Genomic DNA, 16,979 nt, shown 5'->3' with positions numbered 1-16,979 from the left:
ATTAAACTTCTTTTATTCAGCGTCTCATCAAAAATGAAAACATTTTTGAAAACTACAGGTCTCATGCGTTTTAGTGGTGAAAAGATAATTAAAAAAACCGTTTTGGAAATGAGTTTACTCACAGGGTACTTTCTTTGTATACATTCGACTATACGGGCCAAGCCCGGGATTTACAGGAAATCGCGGGTTTTCGTTTGCCGGCTATTAAACCACATTCATTAAGCGTCTCTTCAAAAATGAAAACATTTCTGAAAACTACAAGTCTCATGGGCTTTAGTGGTGAAATAATAATTTAAAAAATCGTTCGGGAAATGAGTTTACTCCCTGGGCACTTTCTTTGTATACTTTTGACTATACGGGCCGAGTCTGGGAGTTACGGGAAGTCGTGGGTTTTCGTTTGCCGGCGATTAAACTTCTTTTATTCAGCGTCTCATCAAAAATGAAAACATTTTTAAAAACTACAAGTCTCATGGGCTTTAGTTTTGAAATAATAATTTAAAAAATCGTTCGGGAAAAGAGTTTACTCCCTGGGTACTTTCTTTGTATACTTTTGACTATACGGGCCGAGTCCGGGATTTACGGGAAATCGCAGGTTTTTGTTTGCCGGCGATTAAACTCCTTTTATTCAGCGTCTTATCAAAAATGAAAACATTTTTGAAAACTACAAGTCTTATGCGTTTTAGTGGTGAAAAGATAATTTAAAAAATCGTTTTGGAAATGAGTTTACTCACAGGGTACTTTCTTTGTATACATTCGACTATACGGGCCAAGCCCGGGATTTACGGGAAGTCGCGGGTTTTCGTTTGCCGGCGATTAAACCAATTTCACTAAGCGTCTCATCAAAAATGAAAACATTTCTGAAAACTACAAGTCTCATGCGTTTTAGTGGTGAAAAAATAATTTAAAAAATCGTTCGGGAAATGAATTTACTCCCTGGGTACTTTCTTTGTATACTTTTGACTACACGGGCCGAGTCCGGGATTTACGGGAAATCGCGGGTTTTCGTTTGCCGGCGATTAAACTTCTTTTATTCAGCGTCTCATCAAAAATGAAAACACTTTTGAAAACTACAAGTCTCACGCGTTTTAGTGGTGAAAAAACAATTTAAAAAATCGTTCTGGAAATGAGTTTACTCACAGGGTACTTTCTTTGTAAACATTCGACTATACGGGACAAGCCTGGGATTTAGGGAAATCGTGGTATTTCGTTTGCCGGCGATTAAACCTCTTTTATTAAGCGTCTCATTAAAAATGAAAACATTTTTGGAAACTACAAGTCTCATTTGTTCTAGTGGTGCAGAAATAATTTGAAAAATCGTTCGGGAAATCAGTTTACTTTCTGGCTACTTTCTTTATATACATTCAACTATACGGGCCAAGCCCGGGATTTACGGGAAATCACGGGTTTTCGTTTGCCGGCGATTAAACCACTTTCACTAAGCGTCTCATCAAAAATGAAAACATTTCTGAAAACTACAAGTCTCATGCGTTTTAGTGGTGAAAAAATAATTTAAAAAATCGTTCGGGAAAAGAGTTTACTCCCTGGGTGCTTTCTTTGTATACTTTTGACTATATGGGTCGAGTCCGGGATTTACGGGAAATAGCGGGTTTTTGTTTGCCGGCGATTAAACTCCTTTTATTCAGCGTCTCATCAAAAATGAAAACATTTTTGAAAACTACAAGTCTCATGCGTTTTAGTGGTGAAAAGATAATTTAAAAAATCGTTTTAGAAATGAGTTTACTCACAGGGTACTTTCTTTGTATACATTCGACTATACGGGCCAAGCCCGGGATTTACGGGAAATCGCGGGTTTTCGTTTGCCGGGGATTAAACCACTTTCATTAAGCGTCTCATCAAAAATGAAAACATTTCTGAAAACTACAAGTCTCATGCGTTTTAGTGGTGAAAAAATAATTTAAAAAATCGTTCGGGAAATGAGTTTACTCCTTGGGAACTTTCTTTGTATACTTTTGACTATACGGGCCGAGTCTGGGAGTTACGGGAAGTCGTGGGTTTTCGTTTGCCGGCGATTAAACTTCTTTTATTCAGCGTCTCATCAAAAATGAAAACATTTTTAAAAACTACAAGTCTCATGGGCTTTAGTTTTGAAATAATATTTTAAAAAATCGTTCGGGAAAAGAGTTTACTCCCTGGGTACTTTCTTTGTATACTTTTGACTATACGGGCCGAGTCTGGGATTTACGGGAAATCGCAGGTTTTTGTTTGCCGGCGATTAAACTCCTTTTATTCAGCGTCTTATCAAAAATGAAAACATTTTTGAAAACTACAAGTCTTATGCGTTTTAGTTTTGAAAAGATAATTTAAAAAATCGTTTTGGAAATGAGTTTACTCACAGGGTACTTTCTTTGTGTACATTCGACTATACGGGCCAAGCCCGGGATTTACGGGAAGTCGCGGGTTTTCGTTTTCCGGCGATTAAACCAATTTCACTAAGCGTCTCATCAAAAATGAAAACATTTCTGAAAACTACAAGTCTCATGCGTCTTAGTGGTGAAAAAATAATTTAAAAAATCGTTCGGGAAATGAGTTTACTCCCTGGGTACTTTCTTTGTATACTTTTGACTACACGGGCCGAGTCCGGGATTTACGGGAAATCGCGGGTTTTCGTTTGCTGGCGATTAAACTTCTTTTATTCAGCGTCTCATCAAAAATGAAAACACTTTTGAAAACTACATGTCTCACGCGTTTTAGTGGTGAAAAAACAATTTAAAAAACCGTTCTGGAAATGAGTTTACTCACAGGGTACTTTCTTTGTAAACATTCGACTATACGGGACAAGCCTGGGATTTAGGGAAATCGTGGTATTTCGTTTGCCGGCGATTAAACCTCTTTTATTAAGCGTCTCATTAAAAATGAAAACATTTTTAGAAACTACAAGTCTCATTCGTTCTAGTGGTGCAGAAATAATTTGAAAAATCGTTCGGGAAATCAGTTTACTTTCTGGGTACTTTCTTTATATACATTCAACTATACGGGCCAAGCCCGGGATTTACGGGAAATCGCGGGTTTTCGTTTGCCGGCGATTAAACCACTTTCACTAAACGTCTCATCAAAAATGAAAACATTTCTGAAAACTACAAGTCTCATGCGTTTTAGTGGTGAAAAAATAATTTAAAAAATCGTTCGGAAAAAGAGTTTACTTCCTGGGTGCTTTCTTTGTATACTTTTGACTATATGGGTCGAGTCCGGGATTTACGGGAAATGGCGGGTTTTTGTTTGCCGGCGATTAAACTCCTTTTATTCAGCGTCTCATCAAAAATGAAAACGTTTTTGAAAACTACAAGTCTCATGCGTTTTAGTGGTGAAAAGATAATTTAAAAAATCGTTCTGGAAATGAGTTTACTCCTAGGGTACTTTCTTTGTAAACATTCGACTATACGGGATAAGCCCAGGATTTAGGGAAATCGTGGTATTTCGTTTGCCGTCGATTAAACCTCTTTCATTAAGAGTCTCATTAAAAATGAAAACATTTTTGGAAACTACAAGTCTACTCCGTTCTAGTGGTGCAGAAATAATTTGAAAAATCGTTCGGGAAATCAGTTTACTCCCTGGGTACTTTCTTTATATACATATACGGGCCAAGCCCGGGATTTACGGGAAATCGCGGGTTTTCGTTTGCCGGCGATTAAACTTCTTTTATTCAGCGTCTCATCAAAAATGAAAACATTTTTAAAAACTACAAGTCTCATGGGCTTTAGTGGTGAGATAATAATTTAAATATCGTTCGGGAAAAGAGTTTACTCCCTGGGTACTTTCTTTGTATACTTTTGACTATACGGGCCGAGTCCGGGATTTACGGAAAATCGCAGGTTTTCGTTTGCTGGCGATTAAACTCCTTTTATTCAGCGTCTCATCAAAAATGAAAACATTTTTGAAAACTACAAGTCTCATGCGTTTTAGTGGTGAAAAGATAATTTAAAAAACCGTTTTGGAAATGAGTTTACTCACAGGGTACTTTCTTTGTATACATTCGACTATACGGGCCAAGCCCGGGATTTACAGGAAATCGCGGGTTTTCGTTTGCCGGCTATTAAACCACATTCATTAAGCGTCTCATAAAAAATGAAAACATTTCTAAAAACTACAAGTCTCATGGGCTTTAGTGGTGAAATAATAATTTAAAAAATCGTTCGGGAAATGAGTTTACTCCCTGGGTACTTTCTTTGTATACTTTTGACTATACGGGCCGAGTCCGGGATTTACGGGAAATCGCAGGTTTTCGTTTGCCGGCGATTAAACTCCATTTATTCAGCGTCTCATCAAAAATGAAAACATTTTTGAAAACTACAAGTCTCATGCGTTTTAGTGGTGAAAAGATAATTTAAAAAATCGTTTTGGAAATGAGTTTACTCACAGGGTACTTTCTTTGTATACATTCGACTATACGGGCCAAGCCCGGGATTTACGGGAAATCGCGGGTTTTCGTTTGCCGGCGATTAAACCACTTTCACTAAGCGTCTCATCAAAAATGAAAACATTTCTGAAAACTACAAGTCTCATGCGTTTTAGTGGTGAAAAAATAATTTAAAAAATCGTTCAGGAAATGAGTTTACTCCCTGGGTTCTTTCTTTGTATACTTTTGACTATACGGGCCGAGTCGGGATTTACGGGAAATCGCGGGTTTTCGTTTGCCGGCGATTAAACTTCTTTTATTCAGCGTCTCATCAAAAATGAAAACACTTTTGAAAACTAAAAGTCTCATGCGTTTTAGTGGTAAAAATATAATATAAAAAATCGTTCGGGAAATGAGTTTACTCCCTGGGTACTTTCTTCGTATACTTTTGACTACACGTGCCAAGCCCGGATTTACGGGAAATCGCGGGTTTTCGTTTGCCGGGGATTAAACCTCTTTCATTAAGCGTCTCATCAAAAATGAAAACATTTCTGAAAACTACAAGTCTCATGCGTTTTAGTGGTGAAAAAATAATTTAAAAAATCGTTCTGGAAATGAGTTTACTCACAGGGTACTTTCTTTGTAAACATTCGACTATACGGGATAAGCCCGGGATTTACGGGAAATCGCGGGTTTTCGTCTGCCGGCGATTAAACTTCTTTTATTCAGCGTCTCATCAAAAATGAAAACATTTTTAAAAACTACAAGTCTCATGGGCTTTAGTGGTGAAATAATAATTTAAAAAATCGTTCGGGAAAAGAGTTTACTCCCTGGGTACTTTCTTTGTATACTTTTGACTATACGGGCCGAGTCCGAGATTTACGGAAAATCGCAGGTTTTCGTTTGCCGGCGATTAAACTCCTTTTATTCAGCGTCTCATCAAAAATGAAAACATCTTTCAAAACTACAAGTCTCATGCGTTTTAGTGGTGAAAAGATAATTTAAAAAACCGTTTTGGAAATGAGTTTACTCACAGGGTACTTTCTTTGTATACATTCGACTATACGGGATAAGCCCGGGATTTACGGGAAATCGCGGGTTTTCGTTTGCCGGCGATTAAACTTCTTTTATTCAGCGTCTCATCAAAAATGAAAACATTTTTAAAAACTACAAGTCTCATGGGCTTTAGTGGTGAAATAATAATTTAAAAAATCGTTCGGGAAAAGAGTTTACTCCCTGGGTACTTTCTTTGTATACTTTTGACTATACGGGCCGAGTCCGAGATTTACGGAAATTCGCAGGTTTTCGTTTGCCGGCGATTAAACTCCTTTTGTTCAGCGTCTCATCAAAAATGAAAACATTTTTCAAAACTACAAGTCTCATGCGTTTTAGTGGTGAAAAGATAATTTAAAAAATCGTTTTGGAAATGAGTTTACTCACAGGGTACTTTCTTTGTATACATTCGACTATACGGGCCAAGCCCGGGATTTACGGGAAATCGCGGGTTTTCGTTTGCCGGCGATTAAACCACTTTCACTAAGCGTCTCATCAAATATGAAAACATTTCTGAAAACTACAAGTCTCATGCGTTTTAGTAGTGAAAAAATAATTTAAAAAATCGTTCGAGAAATGAGTTTACTCCCTGGGTACTTTCTTTGTATACTTTTGACTATACGGGCCGAGTCGGGATTTACGGGAAATCGCGGGTTTTCGTTTGCCGGCGATTAAACTTCTTTTATTCAGCGTCTCATCAAAAATGAAAACACTTTTGAAAACTAAAAGTCTCATGCGTTTTAGTGGTAAAAATATAATATAAAAAATCGTTCGGGAAATGAGTTTACTCCCTGGGTACTTTCTTCGTATACTTTTGTCTACACGTGCCAAGCCCGGATTTACGGGAAATCGCGGGTTTTCGTTTGCCGGGGATTAAACCTCTTTCATTAAGCGTCTCATCAAAAATGAAAACATTTCTGAAAACTACAAGTCTCATGCGTTTTAGTGGTGAAAAAATAATTTAAAAAATCGTTCTGGAAATGAGTTTACTCACAGGGTACTTTCTTTGTAAACATTCGACTATACGGGATAAGCCCGGGATTTACGGGAAATCGCGGGTTTTCGTTTGCCGGCGATTAAACTTCTTTTATTCAGCGTCTCATCAAAAATGAAAACATTTTTAAAAACTACAAGTCTCATGGGCTTTAGTGGTGAAATAATAATTTAAAAAATCGTTCGGGAAAAGAGTTTACTCCCTGGGTACTTTCTTTGTATACTTTTGACTATACGGGCCGAGTCCGAGATTTACGGAAAATCGCAGGTTTTCGTTTGCCGGCGATTAAACTCCTTTTATTCAGCGTCTCATCAAAAATGAAAACATTTTTCAAAACTACAAGTCTCATGCGTTTTAGTGGTGAAAAGATAATTTAAAAAACCGTTTTGGAAATGAGTTTACTCACAGGGTACTTTCTTTGTATACATTCGACTATACGGGATAAGCCCGGGATTTACGGGAAATCGCGGGTTTTCGTTTGCCGGCGATTAAACTTCTTTTATTCAGCGTCTCATCAAAAATGAAGACATTTTTAAAAACTACAAGTCTCATGGGCTTTAGTGGTGAAATAATAATTTAAAAAATCGTTCGGGAAAAGAGTTTACTCCCTGGGTACTTTCTTTGTATACTTTTGACTATACGGGCCGAGTCCGAGAATTACGGAAATTCGCAGGTTTTCGTTTGCCGGCGATTAAACTCCTTTTGTTCAGCGTCTCATCAAAAATGAAAACATTTTTCAAAACTACAAGTCTCATGCGTTTTAGTGGTGAAAAGATAATTTAAAAAACCGTTTTGGAAATGAGTTTACTCACAGGGTACTTTCTTTGTATACATTCGACTATACGGGCCAAGCCCGGGATTTACAGGAAATCGCGGGTTTTCGTTTGCCGGCTATTAAACCACATTCATTAAGCGTCTCATCAAAAATGAAAACATTTTTAAAAACTACAAGTCTCATGGGCTTTAGTTTTGAAATAATAATTTAAAAAATCGTTCGGGAAAAGAGTTTACTCCCTGGGTACTTTCTTTGTATACTTTTGACTATACGGGCCGAGTCCGGGATTTACGGGAAATCGCAGGTTTTCGTTTGCCGGCGATTAAACTCCTTTTATTCAGCGTCTTATCAAAAATGAAAACATTTTTGAAAAGTACAAGTCTTATGCGTTTTAGTGGTGAAAAGATAATTTAAAAAATCGTTTTGGAAATGAGTTTACTCACAGGGTACTATCTTTGTATACATTCGACTATACGGGCCAAGCCCGGGATTTACGGGAAGTCGCGGGTTTTCGTTTGCCGGCGATTAAAGCAATTTCACTAAGCGTCTCATCAAAAATGAAAATATTTCTGAAAACTACAAGTCTCATGCGTTTTAGTGGTGAAAAAATAATTTAAAAAATCGTTCGGGAAATGAGTTTACTCCCTGGGTACTTTCTTTGTATACTTTTGACTATACGGGCCGAGTCCGGGATTTACGGGAAATCGCGGGTTTTCGTTTGCCGGCGATTAAACTTCTTTTATTCAGCGTCTCATCAAAAATGAAAACACTTTTAAAAACCACAAGTCTCACGCGTTTTAGTGGTGAAAAAACAATTTAAAAAATCGTTCAGGAAATGAGTTTAATCACAGGGTACTTTCTTTGTAAACATTCGACTATACGGGACAAGCCTGGGATTTAGGGAAATCGTGGTATTTCGTTTGCCCGCGATTAAACCTCTTTCATTAAGCGTCTCATTAAAAATGAAAACATTTTTGGAAACTACAAGTCTCATTCGTTCTAGTGGTGAAAAGATAATTTAAAAAGTCGTTTTGTAAATGAGTTTACTCACAGGGTACTTTCTTTGTATACATTAGACTATACGGGCCAAGCCCGGGATTTACGGGAAATCGCGGGTTTTCGTTTGCCGGCGATTAAACCACTTTCACTAAGCGTCTCATCAAAAATGAAAACATTTCTGAAAACTACAAGTCTCATGCGTTTTAGTGGTGAAAAAATAATTTTAAAAATCGTTCGGGAAATGAGTTTACTCCCTGGGTACTTTCTTTGTATACTTTTGACTATACGGGTCGAGTCCAAGATTTACGGGAAATCGCGGGTTTTCGTTTGCCGGCGATTAAACTTCTTTTATTCAGCGTCTCATCAAAAATGAAAACACTTTTGAAAACTACAAGTCTCATGCGTTTTAGTGGTGAAAGAATAATATAAAAAATCGTTCGGGAAATGAGTTTACTCCCTGGGTACTTTCTTCGTATACTTTTGACTATACGGGCCGAGTCCGGGGTTTACGGGAAATGGCGGGTTTTGGTTTGCCGGCGACTAAACTTCTTTTAATCAGCGTCTCATCAAAAATGAAAACATTTTTGAAAACTACAAGTCTCATGCGTTTTAGTGGTAAAAAGATAATTTAAAAAATCGTTTTGGAAATGAGTTTACTCACAGGGTACTTTCTTTGTATACATTCGACTATACGGGCCAAGCCCGGGATTTACGGGAAATCGCGGGTTTTCGTTTGCCGGGAATTAAACCACTTTCATTAAGCGTCTCATCAAAAATGAAAACATTTCTGAAAACTACAAGTCTCATGCGTTTTAGTGGTGAAAAAATAATTTAAAAAATCGTTCGGGAAATGAGTTTACTCCTTGGGAACTTTCTTTGTATACTTTTGACTATACGGGCCGAGTCTGGGAGTTACGGGAAGTCGTGGGTTTTCGTTTGCCGGCGATTAAACTTCTTTTATTCAGCGTCTCATCAAAAATGAAAACATTTTTAAAAACTACAAGTCTTATGCGTTTTAGTGGTGAAAAGATAATTTAAAAAATCGTTTTGGAAATGAGTTTACTCACAGGGTACTTTCTTTGTATACATTCGACTATACGGGCCAAGCCCGGGATTTACGGGAAATCGCAGGTTTTCGTTTGCCGGCGATTAAACCACTTTCACTAAGCGTCTCATCAAAAATGAAAACATTTCTGAAAACTACAAGTCTCATGCGTTTTAGTGGTGAAAAAATAATTTAAAAAATCGTTCGGGAAATGAGTTTACTCCCTGGGTACTTTCTTTGTATACTTTTGACTATACGGGCCGAGTCGGGATTTACGGGAAGTCGCGGGTTTTCGTTTGCCGGCGATTAAACCAACTTCACTAAGCGTCTCATCAAAAATGAAAACATTTCTGAAAACTACAAGTCTCATGCGTTTTAGTGGTGAAAAAATAATTTAAAAAATCGTTCGGGAAATGAGTTTACTCCCTGGGTACTTTCTTTGTATACTTTTGACTATACGGGCCGAGTCCGGGATTTACGGGAAATCGCGGGTTTTCGTTTGCCGGCGATTAAACTTCTTTTATTCAGCGTCTCATCAAAAATAAAAACACTTTTCAAAACTACAAGTCTCACGCGTTTTAGTGGTGAAAAAACAATTTAAAAAATCGTTCTGGAAATGAGTTTACTCACAGGGTACTTTCTTTGTAAACATTCGACTATACGGGACAAGCCTGGGATTTAGGGAAATCGTGGTATTTCGTTTGCCGGCGATTAAACCTCTTTCATTAAGCGTCTCATTAAAAATGAAAACATTTTTGGAAACTACAAGTCTCATTCGTTCTAGTGGTGCAGAAATAATTTGAAAAATCGTTCGGGAAATCAGTTTACTCCCTGGGTACTTTCTTTATATACATTCAACTATACGGGCCAAGCCCGGGATTTACGGGAAATCGCGGGTTTTCGTTTGCCGGCGATTAAACCACTTTCACTAAGCGTCTCATCAAAAATGAAAACATTTCTGAAAACTACAAGTCTCATGCGTTTTAGTGGTGAAAAAATAATTTAAAAAATCGTTCGAGAATAGAGTTTACTCCCTGGGTGCTTTCTTTGTATACTTTTGACTATACGGGTCGAGTCCGGGATTTACGGGAAATGGCGGGTTTTTGTTTGCCGGCGATTAAACTCCTTTTATTCAGCGTCTCATCAAAAATGAAAACATTTTTGAAAACTACAAGTCTCATGCGTTTTAGTGGTGAAAAGATAATTTAAAAAATCGTTCTGGAAATGAGTTTACTCACAGGGTACTTTCTTTGTAAACATTCGACTATACAGGATAAGCCCAGGATTTAGGGAAATCGTGGTATTTCGTTTGCCGGCGATTAAACCTCTTTCATTAAGAGTCTCATTAAAAATGAAAACATTTTTGGAAACTACAAGTCTCCTCCGTTCTAGTGGTGCAGAAATAATTTGAAAAATCGTTCGGGAAATCAGTTTACTCCCTGGGTACTTTCTTTATATACATATACGGGCCAAGCCCGGGATTTACGGGAAATCGCGGGTTTTCGTTTGCCGGCGATTAAACTTCTTTTATTCAGCGTCTCATCAAAAATGAAAACATTTTTGAAAACTACAAGTCTCATGCGTTTTAGTGGTGAAAAGATAATTTAAAAAATCGTTTTGGAAATGAGTTTACTCACAGGGTACTTTCTCTGTATACATTCGACTATACGGGCCAAGCCCGGGATTTACGGGAAATCGCAGGTTTTCGTTTGCCGGCGATTAAACCACTTTCACTAAGCGTCTCATCAAAAATGAAAACATTTCTGAAAACTACAAGTCTCATGCGTTTTAGTGGTGAAAAAATAATTTAAAAAATCGTTCGGGAAATGAGTTTACTCCCTGGGTACTTTCTTTGTATACTTTTGACTATACCGGCCGAGTCGGGATTTACGGGAAATCGCGGGTTTTCGTTTGCCGGCGATTAAACTTCTTTTATTCAGCGTATCATCAAAAATGAAAACACTTTTGAAAACTAAAAGTCTCATGCGTTTTAGTGGTGAAAAAATAATATAAAAAATCGTTCGGGAAATGAGTTTACTCCCTGGGTACTTTCTTCGTATACTTTTGACTACACGGGCCAAGCCCGGATTTACGGGAAATCGCGGGTTTTCGTTTGCCGGGGATTAAACCTCTTTCATTAAGCGTCTCATTAAAAATGAAAACATTTTTGGAAACTACAAGTCTCCTTCGTTCTAGTGGTGCAGAAATAATTTGAAAAATCGTTCGGGAAATCAGTTTACTCCCTGGGTACTTTCTTTATATACATATACGGGCCAAGCCCGGGATTTACGGGAAATCGCGGGTTTTCGTTTGCCGGCGATTAAACTTCTTTTATTCAGCGTCTCATCAAAAATGAAAACATTTTTGAAAACTACAAGTCTCATGCGTTTTAGTGGTGAAAAGATAATTTAAAAAATCGTTTTGGAAATGAGTTTACTCACAGGGTACTTTCTTTGTATACATTCGACTATACGGGCCAAGCCCGGGATTTACGGGAAATCGCAGGTTTTCGTTTGCCGGCGATTAAACCACTTTCACTAAGCGTCTCATCAAAAATGAAAACATTTCTGAAAACTAAAAGTCTCATGCGTTTTAGTGGTGAAAAAATAATTTAAAAAATCGTTCGGGAAATGAGTTTACTCCCTGGGTACTTTCTTTGTATACTTTTGACTATACGGGCCGAGTCGGGATTTACGGGAAATCGCGGGTTTTCGTTTGCCGGCGATTAAACTTCTTTTATTCAGCGTCTCATCAAAAATGAAAACACTTTTGAAAACTAAAAGTCTCATGCGTTTTAGTGGTGAAAAAATAATATAAAAAATCGTTCGGGAAATGAGTTTACTCCCTGGGTACTTTCTTCGTATACTTTTGACTACACGGGCCAAGCCCGGATTTACGGGAAATCGCGGGTTTTCGTTTGCCGGGGATTAAACCTCTTTCATTAAGCGTCTCATTAAAAATGAAAACATTTTTGGAAACTACAAGTCTCCTCCGTTCTAGTGGTGCAGAAATAATTTGAATAATCGTTCGGGAAATCAGTTTACTCCCTGGGTACTTTCTTTATATACATATACGGGCCAAGCCCGGGATTTACGGGAAATCGCGGGTTTTCGTTTGCCGGCGATTAAACTTCTTTTATTCAGCGTCTCATCAAAAATGAAAACATTTTTGAAAACTACAAGTCTCATGCGTTTTAGTGGTGAAAAGATAATTTAAAAAATCGTTTTGGAAATGAGTTTACTCACAGGGTACTTTCTTTGTATACATTCGACTATACGGGCCAAGCCCGGGATTTACGGGAAATCGCAGGTTTTCGTTTGCCGGCGATTAAACCACTTTCACTAAGCGTCTCATCAAAAATGAAAACATTTCTGAAAACTACAAGTCTCATGCGTTTTAGTGGTGAAAAAATAATTTAAAAAATCGTTCGGGAAATGAGTTTACTCCCTGGGTACTTTCTTTGTATACTTTTGACTATACGGGCCGAGTCGGGATTTACGGGAAATCGCGGGTTTTCGTTTGCCGGCGATTAAACTTCTTTTATTCAGCGTCTCATAAAAAATGAAAACACTTTTGAAAACTAAAAGTCTCATGCGTTTTAGTGGTGAAAAAATAATATAAAAAATCGTTCGGGAAATGAGTTTACTCCCTGGGTACTTTCTTCGTATACTTTTGACTACACGGGCCAAGCCCGGATTTACGGGAAATCGCGGGTTTTCGTTTGCCGGGGATTAAACCTCTTTCATTAAGCGTCTCATCAAAAATGAAAACATTTTTCAAAACTACAAGTCTCATGGGCTTTAGTGGTGAAATAATAATTTAAAAAATCGTTCGGGAAAAGAGTTTACTCCCTGTGTACTTTCTTTGTATACTTTTGACTATACGGGCCGAGTCCGAGATTTACGGAAAATCGCAGGTTTTCGTTTGCCGGCGATTAAACTCCTTTTATTCAGCGTCTCATCAAAAATGAAAACATTTTTCAAAACTGCAAGTCTCATGCGTTTTAGTGGTGAAAAGATAATTTAAAAAACCGTTTTGGAAATGAGTTTACTCACAGGGTACTTTCTTTGTATACATTCGACTGTACGGGCCAAGCCCGGGATTTACAGGAAATCGCGGGTTTTCGTTTGCCGGCTATTAAACCACATTCATTAAGCGTCTCATCAAAAATGAAAACATTTCTGAAAACTACAAGTCTTAAGGGCTTTATTGGTGAAATAATAACTTAAAAAATCGTTCGGGAAATGAGTTTACTCCCTGGGTACTTTCTTTGTATACTTTTGACTATACGGGCCGAGTCCGGGATTTACGGGAAATCGCATGTTTTCGTTTGCCGGCGATTAAACTCCTTTTATTCAGCGTCTCATCAAAAATGAAAACATTTTTGAAAACTACAAGTCTCATGCTTTTTAGTGGTGAAAAGATAATTTAAAAAATCGTTTTGGAAATGAGTTTACTCACAGGGTACTTTCTTTGTATACATTCGACTATACGGCCAAGCCCGGGATTTACGGGAAATCGCGGGTTTTCGTTTGCCGGCGATTAAACCACTTTCACTAAGCGTCTCATCAAAAATGAAAACATTTCTGAAAACTACAAGTCTCAAGGGCTTTAGTGGTGAAATAATAACTTAAAAAATCGTTCGGGAAATGAGTTTACTCCCTGGGTACTTTCTTTGTATACTTTTGACTATACGGGCCGAGTCCGGGATTTACGGGAAATCGCATGATTTCGTTTGCCGGCGATTAAACTCCTTTTATTCAGCGTCTCATCAAAAATGAAAACATTTTTGAAAACTACAAGTCTCATGCTTTTTAGTGGTGAAAAGATAATTTAAAAAATCGTTTTGGAAATGAGTTTACTCACAGGGTACTTTCTTTGTATACATTCGACTATACGGCCAAGCCCGGGATTTACGGGAAATCGCGGGTTTTCGTTTGCCGGCGATTAAACCACTTTCACTAAGCGTCTCATCAAAAATGAAAACATTTCTGAAAACTACAAGTCTCATGCGTTTTAGTGGTGAAAAAATAATTTAAAAAATCGTTCGGGAAATGAGTTTACTCCTTGGGAACTTTCTTTGTATACTTTTGACTATACGGGCCGAGTCTGGGATTACGGGAAGTCGTGGGTTTTCGTTTGCCGGCGATTAAACTTCTTTTATTCAGCGTCTCATCAAAAATGAAAACATTTTTAAAAACTACAAGTCTCATGGGCTTTAGTGGTGAAATAATAATTTAAAAAATCGTTTGGGAAAAGAGTTTACTCCCTGGGTACTTTCTTTGTATACTTTTGACTATACGGGCCGAGTCCGGGATTTACGGGAAATCGCAGGTTTTCGTTTGCCGACGATTAAACTCCTTTTATTCAGCGTCTCATCAAAAATGAAAACATTTTTGAAAACTACAAGTCTCATGCGTTTTAGTGGTGAAAAGATAATTTAAAAAACCGTTTTGGAAATGAGTTTACTCACAGGGTACTTTCTTTGTATACATTCGACTATACGGGCCAAGCCCGGGATTTACAGGAAATCGCGGGTTTTCGTTTGCCGGCTATTAAACCACATTCATTAAGCGTCTCATCAAAAATGAAAACATTTCTGAAAACTATAAGTCTCATGGGCTTTAGTGGTGAAATAATAATTTAAAAAATCGTTCGGGAAGTGAGTTTACTCCCTGGGTACTTTCTTTGTATACTTTTGACTATACGGGCCGAGTCCGGGATTTACGGGAAATCGCGGGTTTTCGTTTGCCGGCTATTAAACCACATTCATTAAGCGTCTCATCAAAAATGAAAACATTTCTGAAAACTACAAGTCTCATGGGTTTTAGTGGTGAAATAATAGTTTAAAAAATCGTTCGGGAAATGAGTTTACTCCCTGGGTACTTTCTTTGTATACTTTTGACTATACGGGCCGAGTCCGGGATTTACGGGAAATTGCAGGTTTTCGTTTGCCGGCGATTAAACTCCTTTTATTCAGCGTCTCATCAAAAATGAAAACATTTTTGAAAACTACAAGTCTCCTGCGTTTTAGTGGTGAAAAGATATTTTAAAAAATCGTTTTGGAAATGAGTTTACTCACAGGGTACTTTCTTTGTATACATTCGACTATACGGGCCAAGCCCGGGATTTACGGGAAATCGCGGGGTTTCGTTTGCCGGCGATTAAACCACTTTCGCTAAGCGTCTCATCAAAAATGAAAACATTTCTGAAAACTACAAGTCTCATGCGTTTGAGTGGTGAAAAAATAATTTAAAAAATCGTTCGGAAAATGAGTTTACTCCCTGGGTACTTTCTTTGTATACTTTTGACTATACGGGCCGAGTCCGGGATTTACGGGAAATCGCGGGTTTTCGTTTGCCGGCGATTAAACTTCTTTTATTCAGCGTCTCATCAAAAATGAAAACATTTTTAAAAACTACAAGTCTCATGGGCTTTAGTTTTGAAATAATAATTTAAAAAATCGTTCGGGAAAAGAGTTTAATCCCATTGGCACTTTCTTTGTATACTTTTGACTATACGGGCTGAGTCCGGGATTTACGGGAAATCGCAGGTTTTCGTTTGCCGGCGATTAAACTTCTTTTATTCAGCGTCTTATCAAAAATGAAAACATTTTTCAAAACTACAAGTCTCATGCGTTTTAGTGGTGAAAAGATAATTTAAAAAACCGTTTTGGAAATGAGTTTACTCACAGGGTACTTTCTTTGTATACATTCGACTGTACGGGCCAAGCCCGGGATTTACAGGAAATCGCGGGTTTTCGTTTGCCGGCTATTAAACCACATTCATTAAGCGTCTCATCAAAAATGAAAACATTTCTGAAAACTACAAGTCTCAAGGGCTTTAGTGGTGAAATAATAACTTAAAAAATCGTTCGGGAAATGAGTTTACTCCCTGGGTACTTTCTTTGTATACTTTTGACTATACGGGCCGAGTCCGGGATTTACGGGAAATCGCATGTTTTCGTTTGCCGGCGATTAAACTCCTTTTATTCAGCGTCTCATCAAAAATGAAAACATTTTTGAAAACTACAAGTCTCATGCTTTTTAGTGGTGAAAAGATAATTTAAAAAATCGTTTTGGAAATGAGTTTACTCACAGGGTACTTTCTTTGTATACATTCGACTATACGGCCAAGCCCGGGATTTACGGGAAATCGCGGGTTTTCGTTTGCCGGCGATTAAACCACTTTCACTAAGCGTCTCATCAAAAATGAAAACATTTTTGAAAACTACAAGTCTCAAGGGCTTTAGTGGTGAAATAATAACTTAAAAAATCGTTCGGGAAATGAGTTTACTCCCTGGGTACTTTCTTTGTATACTTTTGACTATACGGGCCGAGTCCGGGATTTACGGGAAATCGCATGTTTTCGTTTGCCGGCGATTAAACTCCTTTTATTCAGCGTCTCATCAAAAATGAAAACAGTTTTGAAAACTACAAGTCTCATGCTTTTTAGTGGTGAAAAGATAATTTAAAAAATCGTTTTGGAAATGAGTTTACTCACAGGGTACTTTCTTTGTATACATTCGACTATACGGCCAAGCCCGGGATTTACGGGAAATCGCGGGTTTTCGTTTGCCGGCGATTAAACCACTTTCACTAAGCGTCTCATCAAAAATGAAAATATTTCTGAAAACTACAAGTCTCATGCGTTTTAGTGGTGAAAAAATAATTTAAAAAATCGTTCGGGAAATGAGTTTACTCCTTGGGAACTTTCTTTGTTTACTTTTGACTATACGGGCCGAGTCTGGGATTACGGG

Source organism: Hydractinia symbiolongicarpus, chromosome 1, assembly GCF_029227915.1.
Source record: "Hydractinia symbiolongicarpus strain clone_291-10 chromosome 1, HSymV2.1, whole genome shotgun sequence".
Taxonomy (NCBI): Eukaryota; Metazoa; Cnidaria; class Hydrozoa; order Anthoathecata; family Hydractiniidae; genus Hydractinia; species Hydractinia symbiolongicarpus.
Note: the sequence above shows the minus strand (reverse complement) of the source record.